Below are 9,255 nucleotides of genomic sequence, written 5' to 3'. Positions count from 1 at the left end.
ACTTTTGAAAACTGCACACGTTCCTTACCTATTCACACTTTATTTAACTTTCCAATGTATTTAAATTTTTTTTCATAACTTTCTCTCCCCCCTATTTGAGTGTATAATTCAAATAAAAACGTAGACATGAATATACAAAAAATCCTTTAAATTGTAATGCATAAACACTTACTTCTTCACTCTGTCCACTTCTCAGTGAACTTCTAAACCTGTTCACTACCTACCAGACACCTGCTCACCTGCTCACCTGGAGGAGACGCCGACGAGAGAAGCAATACAGGGAACATTTATTGCTTTATTGTCGGGATTATGGCGGTGACCTGAGGGAGAGTCACACTTACACACGAAATGACCAGGGACAGACACACCCACACAACACACACACACACGGATATGAAGATAGATTACACGGTTCTCATTACTCTTATCTTCTGCTTGTGAGGGAGGGAAGGAGGGAGGGCAGCGTGATTAGAGCTGGGAGGAAAGGAAGGGGAGAAGGAGGAGGGGGAGAAGTGGCGGAGGGCAGGAGTGTTGGGCGGGAAGTGAGTTATTAAATATTCAGTAGGAAGCGTCTCAAGCCCACCTGAGTTTCGCCGTGATGGATGAAGCGTTGACGGACCGCCCCTCCTTCTCCCTCCTCCCTCCCCCCATACCCTCCCTCCATTCGCCTCCTCCCACACAAACACACCTTGCCTCCACCTTACCTACCCCCAGCACTCCACTCATTCCCACGTTATCCCACAAATCCACCTCACTTCTTCACCTCAAGCTGATCACAAACTCCACTTTAACTTCACCCTCCCACTCACCAGTCCCTCCACCTGTCTAGATTTCCGTCCCATCATAAACTCACTCTTATTTCATCCACCCATCCACCAATCAAGCTTTCCTCCCAATCATAAACTCCACTCTTACTTCACCCACCCATCCACTCACCAATCCCTCCACGTATATAGCTTTCCTACAGTAATATTAGAGGTAATGCAGACAGGTACGTACACGAGGCAGCCTAATGCACCTGCTACTCACACCTCCACGGCGCCGCTATCACTACCTACTACCTGATAATTTCCATTACCTCGCCAAGACCGGTGAGAAGGGCAGGTGTGACAGGTGTCCAATAACTTCTCGGCCGCTCGATAAGGACATGGTATCGATCCTGGACTATAATTGGGTATGGCTATCCTCCTCATTACAGGCGATAAGGCGTATTATGTACCTGCGACGGGGCTTAGGAAGGTGAGCCAGGTGAGGAGAGTGAGTCAGGTGAGCGGGTACACTGGTGTGGCGCGCGGCTGTGACCTGGCGGTGTTTAGGTGGAGGGAAAGGTGTTGGTTAATGATGAGGTGTGTTATCCTGGTGGTGAGTGAAGATTTGCAGCAGCCTCGACGTTTTGTCTGCGTTGTTTTTTGTTGTTTTCGTCTTGTTCTTCTTGTTCTCGTTTTCTTCGTCATTATGAGTACCGTCGTTATCATATTTACTGGTATCGTCACTATTACGATCATCATCATCGTCTTCTCTTCACTATCATCGTTACTTCGTACTCTTAACGCACACGAGGCAAGTGCACACAAAACGAAAATGGAGAATGAGAAGAAAGCAAACAGATTCCTTTTTCTTACTGATATTTAATACATTCGTGCTCATGCATCGTGGAAAAGAATAAGCAACTAAATATAATTGGATAAATAAATGACCAGAGAACGACATTATGATAAAGGAGGCAAGAGATAACAAGCAGGGGATAGACTAATGACGTAATCTTCTAACCAGACCCAAAAGCAGATATGAGATAAGAAACGAGATAGAGATTAAATGATAATAAGCAATGCCAGAATGACAAGCAAAGCGTAGAGAGAGAGAGAGAGAGAGAGAGAGAGAGAGAGAGAGAGAGAGAGAGAGAGAGAGAGAGAGAGAGAGAGAGAGAGAGAGAGAGAGAGAGATGATAAAAAGAAAGAGAGGAAGACTTGAGGGGAAGGGGGAGAAATGGAGACACAAAGGAGAGGGAGATAAACGGAGACATGGCGGGAGGAAGATAGAGACATGAGGGGAGGGAGAGTGATAGAAACATGAGGGGAGGGAGAAATTGAAGACATGAAGGGAGGGTAAAGACTGAGGAACGAGGGAAGGGGGAAATACTGAGAAATGAGGGAAGGGAAAAAAAATTGAAAGATGAGGGAAGAGGAAAAAAAACTAAGACATGAGAAAAAAATGGAAAGGAGTGGGAGATATGAGGGAAGGGAGGGATAAAGAAAGAAATGAAGACAAGAGGAGACAAAATATTAGAGAAAATTGACGGTAAAGTGAGATGGAAGGGGAAGAAAGAGAGGAGTAAGGGAGGAAAAGACTCACGCACAGAGAGGAAAGAGAATAATCAAGAAGAGACTCGTTTATTTGGATCGTGTGACTGAAGAGAAGGAGCAGGGATTGACCGAAGGGGAGGCGGGCTGTCTGGCCAATCAGCGCCGAGATGGTAACGAGCCAGCAAACTAAGCAATTAGGGGGAGACTCTTGCTTGCTAAGGGTGACTCAGTGTGTGTGTGTGTGTGTGTGTGTGTGTGTGTGTGTGTGTGTGTGTAGGTTTTTTCATATTCTCTTTAACATAATATTTTATACGTATTACGAGCTCATTATATTCTTTCCTCTCCTCTCCTCTCTTTTCCTCTCCTCTTCTCTCCTTTCTTTTCCTCTCCTCTCCTCCCCGCCTCTCCCTACTGCTCCTCCCCTCACTCCTCTTCTCTCGTCTAACTTTCATTAGTCTCTGTCCATACACACTTTAAATATTTGGTTTTGTGGTGTACGATGGCGCTTCCACACTAATAGTGATGAATGACACGTCCTCTCTCCCCCACTCCTTTCCCTACTTAACTCCTAAACCCCCCCACTTTTTTTTCATTCTTTTCATACGTCTCTTCACTTTTCATTCTATATCATTCTTACCTCATTCAAAATCAGTACTTACCTCCTCTCTGCTTGCTTTATCTCCTCCTCCTCCTCCTCCTCCTCCTCCTCCTCCTCCTCCTCCTCCTCCTCCTCCTCCTCCTCCTCCTCCTCCTCCTCCCAATGATGTATATTTTTTATTTTATTTGATTTTTCTCTGTATTTACAATCTTCCTAATTTGGTAAGAGAAATGTGTAGTACAAATAATATAAACCTTTTTTTCTCTCCCTTTCCATCACTCTTCCTCTCCCAGCTTCCTTCCTCCAGCCCTCCCCTCTTCCCACCCTTCCTCTCCTCCGCATCCTCCCTTCTCTTCCCTTCTCTTCCCTTCCCTTCCCTCAGCTGTATGGGTAAATAGCGTTGACTTTTATACGGATGAAAAATTGGTGTGGGCGTAATGTTGGAGGGTTGAATGGGCGGCGCAGATTTAATTCACCTTCACATCATCGCCATAAACATTGAATTGGTGGTGAGTGGCCGTGTCAGTTCGTTTATTAGTTTATTTATTTATTTATTTATTTATTTATTTATTTATGTGTTTAGGTATTTGTTTATTGTATTTTTTTCCGTGTTAATTTACTTGATTATCTTGATTATCTTGTTTATTCTAGTCTGTTTATCTCAGTTAGTATATCTGTTTATCTGTCTGTCTGTCTGTCTGTCTGTCTGTCTGTATTAGTTTTTCAGTGCTCCTATTTTTACTTTTCTTTATTTATTGTTTACTGGTTTTTTTTATACCCCAGGTGATGGTAATACAATCTCTCTCTCTCTCTCTCTCTCTCTCTCTCTCTCTCTCTCTCTCTCTCTCTCTCTCTCTCTCTCTCTCTCTCTCTCTCTCTCTCTCTCTCTCTCTCTCTCTCTCTCTCTCTCTCTCTCTCTCTCTCTCTCTCTCTCTCAACAACATGCATAAACCCCACTTCCTGTTTAATTTACATCACACACACACACACACACACACACACACACACACACACACACACACACACACACACACACACACACACACACACACACACACACACACACACACACACACGTCCCCCATGCACTATATTTTTCCATCAGCCTCCTGTCTTCATTATTTCACACCTGCCTGGGAACCATTAAATACCTTTGCAGTTCATTTCCCGCGCTGCTTCAAGTCCACATTTCTTCTCGTTGATCCTCCCCACCGCACGCTTGGGAGGAAGAGGAGAAGGAGGAGGAGGAGGAGGAGGAGGAGGAGGAGGATGGAGGGAGGAGGAGGACAAAGGAGGGAGGAGGAGGACAACTGTTAATGTGTTGCTTGAAATATTGCATCGGCAGTCGGCTAAAGGACAGCGTTATTGTGTTGCATGAATAAGTAACTGTGTGTGTGTGTGTGTGTGTGTGTGTGTGTGTGTGTGTGTGTGTGTGTGTGTGTGTGTGTGTGTGTGTGTGTGCGTGCGTACATTAATCATTGCGTGGCCATCTGGTGGAACGTTCTCGAGTTAGGGAGTGTAAAGAGGAAATTACATCAAGAATGAATGTGTCCATGATGTGTGTGTGTGTGTGTGTGTGTGTGTGTGTGTGTGTGTGTGTGTGTGTGTGTGTGTGTGTGTGTGTGTGTGTGGACCCTCATGAGACAGATTCACATATTCACTGCTTCAGCAAATGAGTTATTATTGACCCGCGTGACATCACCTGCCGCGGGTCACTTCATCTCATCTCACCTGACCTGACTTGACCTGACCTGACCTGGCGTGATGTGATCTGGCCTCGTCGGTTCATCGGATCAGACCATTTCATCTCATACTTTGATTTATTTATTTTCTTTCTTTATTTATTTGTTTATTTTTATTTAGATCATTGTGTCATACGTTTTGATTTGTCTTATTTATATGCTCATTTTTATTTATTTGTACACTCGTAACTGGATCATTTACTTTTTTATTTAATTTTCCTTATTTATTTATTTTTTTGCAGTGATGTGCAGTAAGGGAAACTAATATACATGGAGTGAATTAAGAGAAGGACCAGGAAGAAGCGGAGGATTTGAAATATATAGAGAGAGAGAGAGAGAGAGAGAGAGAGAGAGAGAGAGAGAGAGAGAGAGAGAGAGAGAGAGAGAGAGAGAGAGAGAGAGAGAGAGAGAGGTTACATGAAAGGAAAAGATAAATGCTAATCAGTTGACGTTATCATTATTGCCGTCATATTCTTCCTTCTCTATCTTTTTCCCACTATCATCTTCATTATCTGTTAGTTCACTGCCAAAAATTTTCTCTAATTTTTTTTCTTGTTTGTTTGCTTATTTATTTTATTCATTTATTAATTTATCAGTTATTTTAGCACACGTGTAATATTTTCCCCCCCCCCTCCCCGACAATTTTTTCCTTTCACTTTTCACCACACAAACACCACCTCGACTAACGCGGGAGTAATTACATACATTATATTAATTATTTTAAGTGGATTACGAAAAAAAAATTCTACACACCCGTGCCTTGTTTGTATCACTGTTAATCCAATTTGATGCCAAAGATATTATGGGAATTACTATGCAGTATGGAAATGATGATAAAAAATGCTGTACTCTTAAATAAAAAATGTTGTACTTTTAATCACTTCACAGAGGGATTAACGAGGCGGAAAAATGATGACACAGGAGAGCCACAAAAAAAAAAAAAAGCTGTATCGCCGCCCCCCTGAAGTGAGGTTGTGTGGGCGTGGTGGTCTGAGTGAAGGAGGCGTGGGAGTCTCAGCCACTCACACGCTCACCCACACACGTCTCTTGCTTGCGTCCTTCATTGTAACGGCGCCTTTGTGACTCATGGTAGCGATAGCGTGATATCAGTCAATCAAGCAGTTTACTATGACACGAACTAATGGTTTTACTTATATAGTCATCTTTTGTTAATATTTGGAACAACTGAAAAGTAGTTTGCATTAACACGCACAGAAAACTACTACTACTACTACTACTACTACTACTACTACTACTACTACTACTACAATAATAATAATAAGTAAATAAATAAAATTAACATAAAAAGAGAGAAAGGGAGGTCAAATTGTCTTTTCTCGGCTACAAAAATAGTGCAAAATTAGATGTGTAAAATGTTGTTGGTTGTTGTGGGGAAAAATTGTTTAGCAGTTAAAGGGTTAAAACTTGAATTGTGCGAATGTGGAAAAATGTTTGGTGAATCTAAGCATGAATAACAAAAAACAAGAGAAATGTATGTGCTTTTCAAACGTGCTTACCACACTTTTTTTTCATACAGTGTTTGGGAATTCCTGTAAATGTATATAGTTCACATATTTGTAGTAAAGTTGTTTTTATGGATTTCATGTCTTCTGAATCTATATACTGGATTAAACTCTCGGCCAGTCAATTAAATATGTACTGTTAAATGTTTTGTTCATATGCTTCCACTAAATGATGGAAAGTTTTACTAGCCATTATTATACGTGTGATAATGATGATGATAATAATAATAATAATAATAATAATAATAATAATAATAATAATAATAAATAGTAGTAGTAGTAGTAGTTAGTAATAACCGATTTATTAGAAGATGCAACCCGGCAGCAAAGAGTATTCATAATTGCATTAGTAAATTAAGGTGTATGTACTAAATATTCACTTTACTCAACGCTAACTTTATTGATACTAATATTATTCCCGACACAATGTCCCGCCTGTTCTTTGATTTCACAGACACGAGAGGCAGCCATCTTACGGGAACAGTGCTGTGCCGCGTCGTGCTTCTCGTCGCGGAATGATTTCAGTGAGCGGCGCCTGTACCTCGTGGCAATCACCTCATTCTTTATGCACATACATTGATTCGCGATAAATTGATTGGGAATTGCGCTGCGCGAATTCGAAATTTGGGTTTTGTAACACGTGACAGTTTGCCGCAGCTCGCCACACTTGCGGACACCCTGCCAGCACCGGCGTCCCTCAGGCTTACGAGATACCTGTGATGGTTTTTAGTACTTGACTGGTGGTTTTTTGCAGTTTAATTTCGTGCCGGTGACTGAGGATCCTGCTACTCACGCTCGTAAAAGGTGTGCTGGCGTTTGATGTAGATTTTTCATTCATATTACTTACATTAAAACGGATCAGCGTCGTAATTTTAATGATTTTTTTTTCTTTCATGCGAGCCTTTTAGTTTGTGTAATGTTCCTTTTAATTCACCCTTCGCCGTAAAGTTTCAAAAGCGTTCCCCGTGACGACGTAGAAAAGTATACGTATTACTCTTAATGAAAAGCCCACGCGCACCCAACCTTATGCTGCTCTTAAGTTTCAACAGCGAAGTGTTTCGTCTCTCTCTCTCTCTCTCTCTCTCTCTCTCTCTCTCTCTCTCTCTCTCTCTCTCTCTCTCTCTCTCTCTCTCTCTCTCTCTCCCTCTCTCTCTCTCTCTCTCTCTCTCTCTCTCGGCTCCTAGTCATGACATATATACGACAAATAATTACAAATGGAATTGAACCCCAAACTGATCCGTCCGGTGGTCCAGTGATCACACACACACACACACACACACACACACACACACACACACACACACACACATCATGGCCAGGCGTGACCTTCCGAAGTGCCGCTCTGCTTGTGGTGATTGGCGTATGTACCTCGGTTTGAAACGGACTCTTCTTATCTCGTAAAAAGTGAGGTGATCTCGTTTTTTTTGTTTTTCTAACTGTTCCTTAGTTGTGCCTTGTATGTAATTTCTTCATCATTCCACCCGGTAAACGTTCCTAGTGGCGCGGAATGTCATAGTAAAGCAGAGGAGAGGGGTTAAGTAAGAGGAATGCAAGGAAAGGGAATTTAGGGGGGGAGAAGGAAGAAAAAGGAAACGAAGGCAAAGCGAAAGAAAAAGAAAGGAAAGAAAAACGAAGGGAAGGTAGAGAAAGGGAAGGAAAGGAAAGGAAAGGAAATAAAGGAAAGGAAAGGGAAGGAAAGAAAAGGAAAGGGAAAGATATGAAAGGGAAGGAAACGAAAGGAGAGGAAAAGGAAAAAGAAGGGAAGAAAGAAAAGGAAGGGAAGAAAAAAGAAGAAAAGGAAAAGAAAGGAAAGAGAAGAAAAGTGAAGGAAAGGAAGAGGAAGGAGAGGAAAATTAAGGCGAAGGAAAGGAAAGATTCGGAAAAAAAAAGGAGAGGAAAGGAAAGGAAAGGGAAAGAAGGGAGAAAGGAAGGGAATGCTTTAGTTTGACCTGTCTCCGTCGTCTGGGAAACGCGGGACAAACTGGGTCAAATTAATGTTTTTCTTTACGTCCCTCGCTATCTTCTTATAATCTCATTCCCGTCCGTTTCTTGCTTAAGTCCACACAAATCTTCATCCTTTCTGTGTCCGTCTATACGCCTGTCCGTATGGCCGTTCGTCAGCCTTTCTGCTCGTTTTTTTCCGTCTGCCAGTTATTTGATTTAGCGATATCCTTCGATTCGTTTGTGGTCCGTATCAACGCTCCCAAGTGACTCTCTCTCTCTCTCTCTCTCTCTCTCTCTCTCTCTCTCTCTCTCTCTCTCTCTCTCTCTCTCTCTCTCTCTCTCTCTCTCTCAACTCTTTCCCTTTCTTTCCTCACTTCCAGCTTCCTCCCTGCCCACTTTCCTCTCCCGCTCCATTCCTCCTCCCTTTCCTCCACTGTTGGTCGATACGGAGCAGCTCAGGAGTGGACACTGGGACAAGCATGACGTCACACTAAGGACCTCAACAAGGGATGGTCTCTGTCTCTTATCACTGACTCTCTTGCTGCTGTCATTAGTGGTGGTAGTGGTGGCGGTGAACAGGAGAGTAGAAAGCCGTGTGTTTTTTCCCGCCGAGTTTCTCCTGCAGGGGAGGTGCTCAAACAGAGGTGTGTGTTGGGGGAGAGAGGTGTGGGTCATGTGTTTGCTTTAGTGACTCAGTGAATACCGGTGAGAGTGTGTGTGGGGGGGGAGGGAGTGTGTGTGGGGGAGGGGGAAGGGGTTGCTGGCTATCTGGGTGGGTTGGTGGGGGTGGCTAGTGGGGGAGGTGAGTTGTATTGCGTTCCTGTTCTTTAGTTTGTTTTGTGCTCTGGCTGGTCTCTCTCTCTCTCTCTCTCTCTCTCTCTCTCTCTCTCTCTCTCTCTCTCTCTCTCTCTCTCTCTCTCTCTCTCTCTCTCTCTCTCTCTCTTTCTCTCTCTCTCTCTCTCTCTCTCTCTCTCTCTCTCTGTGTGTGTGTGTGTGTGTGTGTGTGTAATCCAAAAGCCATACGTTGCATAGATTAAGCTCCCGATTGCATTAAAAGTCATATCAAACATAACCAAAATAACACACACACACACACACACACACACACACACACACACACACACACACTCACACACACACACACA

The sequence above is a fragment of the Scylla paramamosain genome, chromosome 7 (assembly GCF_035594125.1).
Source record: "Scylla paramamosain isolate STU-SP2022 chromosome 7, ASM3559412v1, whole genome shotgun sequence".
Lineage (NCBI taxonomy): Eukaryota > Metazoa > Arthropoda > Malacostraca > Decapoda > Portunidae > Scylla > Scylla paramamosain.
Note: the sequence above shows the minus strand (reverse complement) of the source record.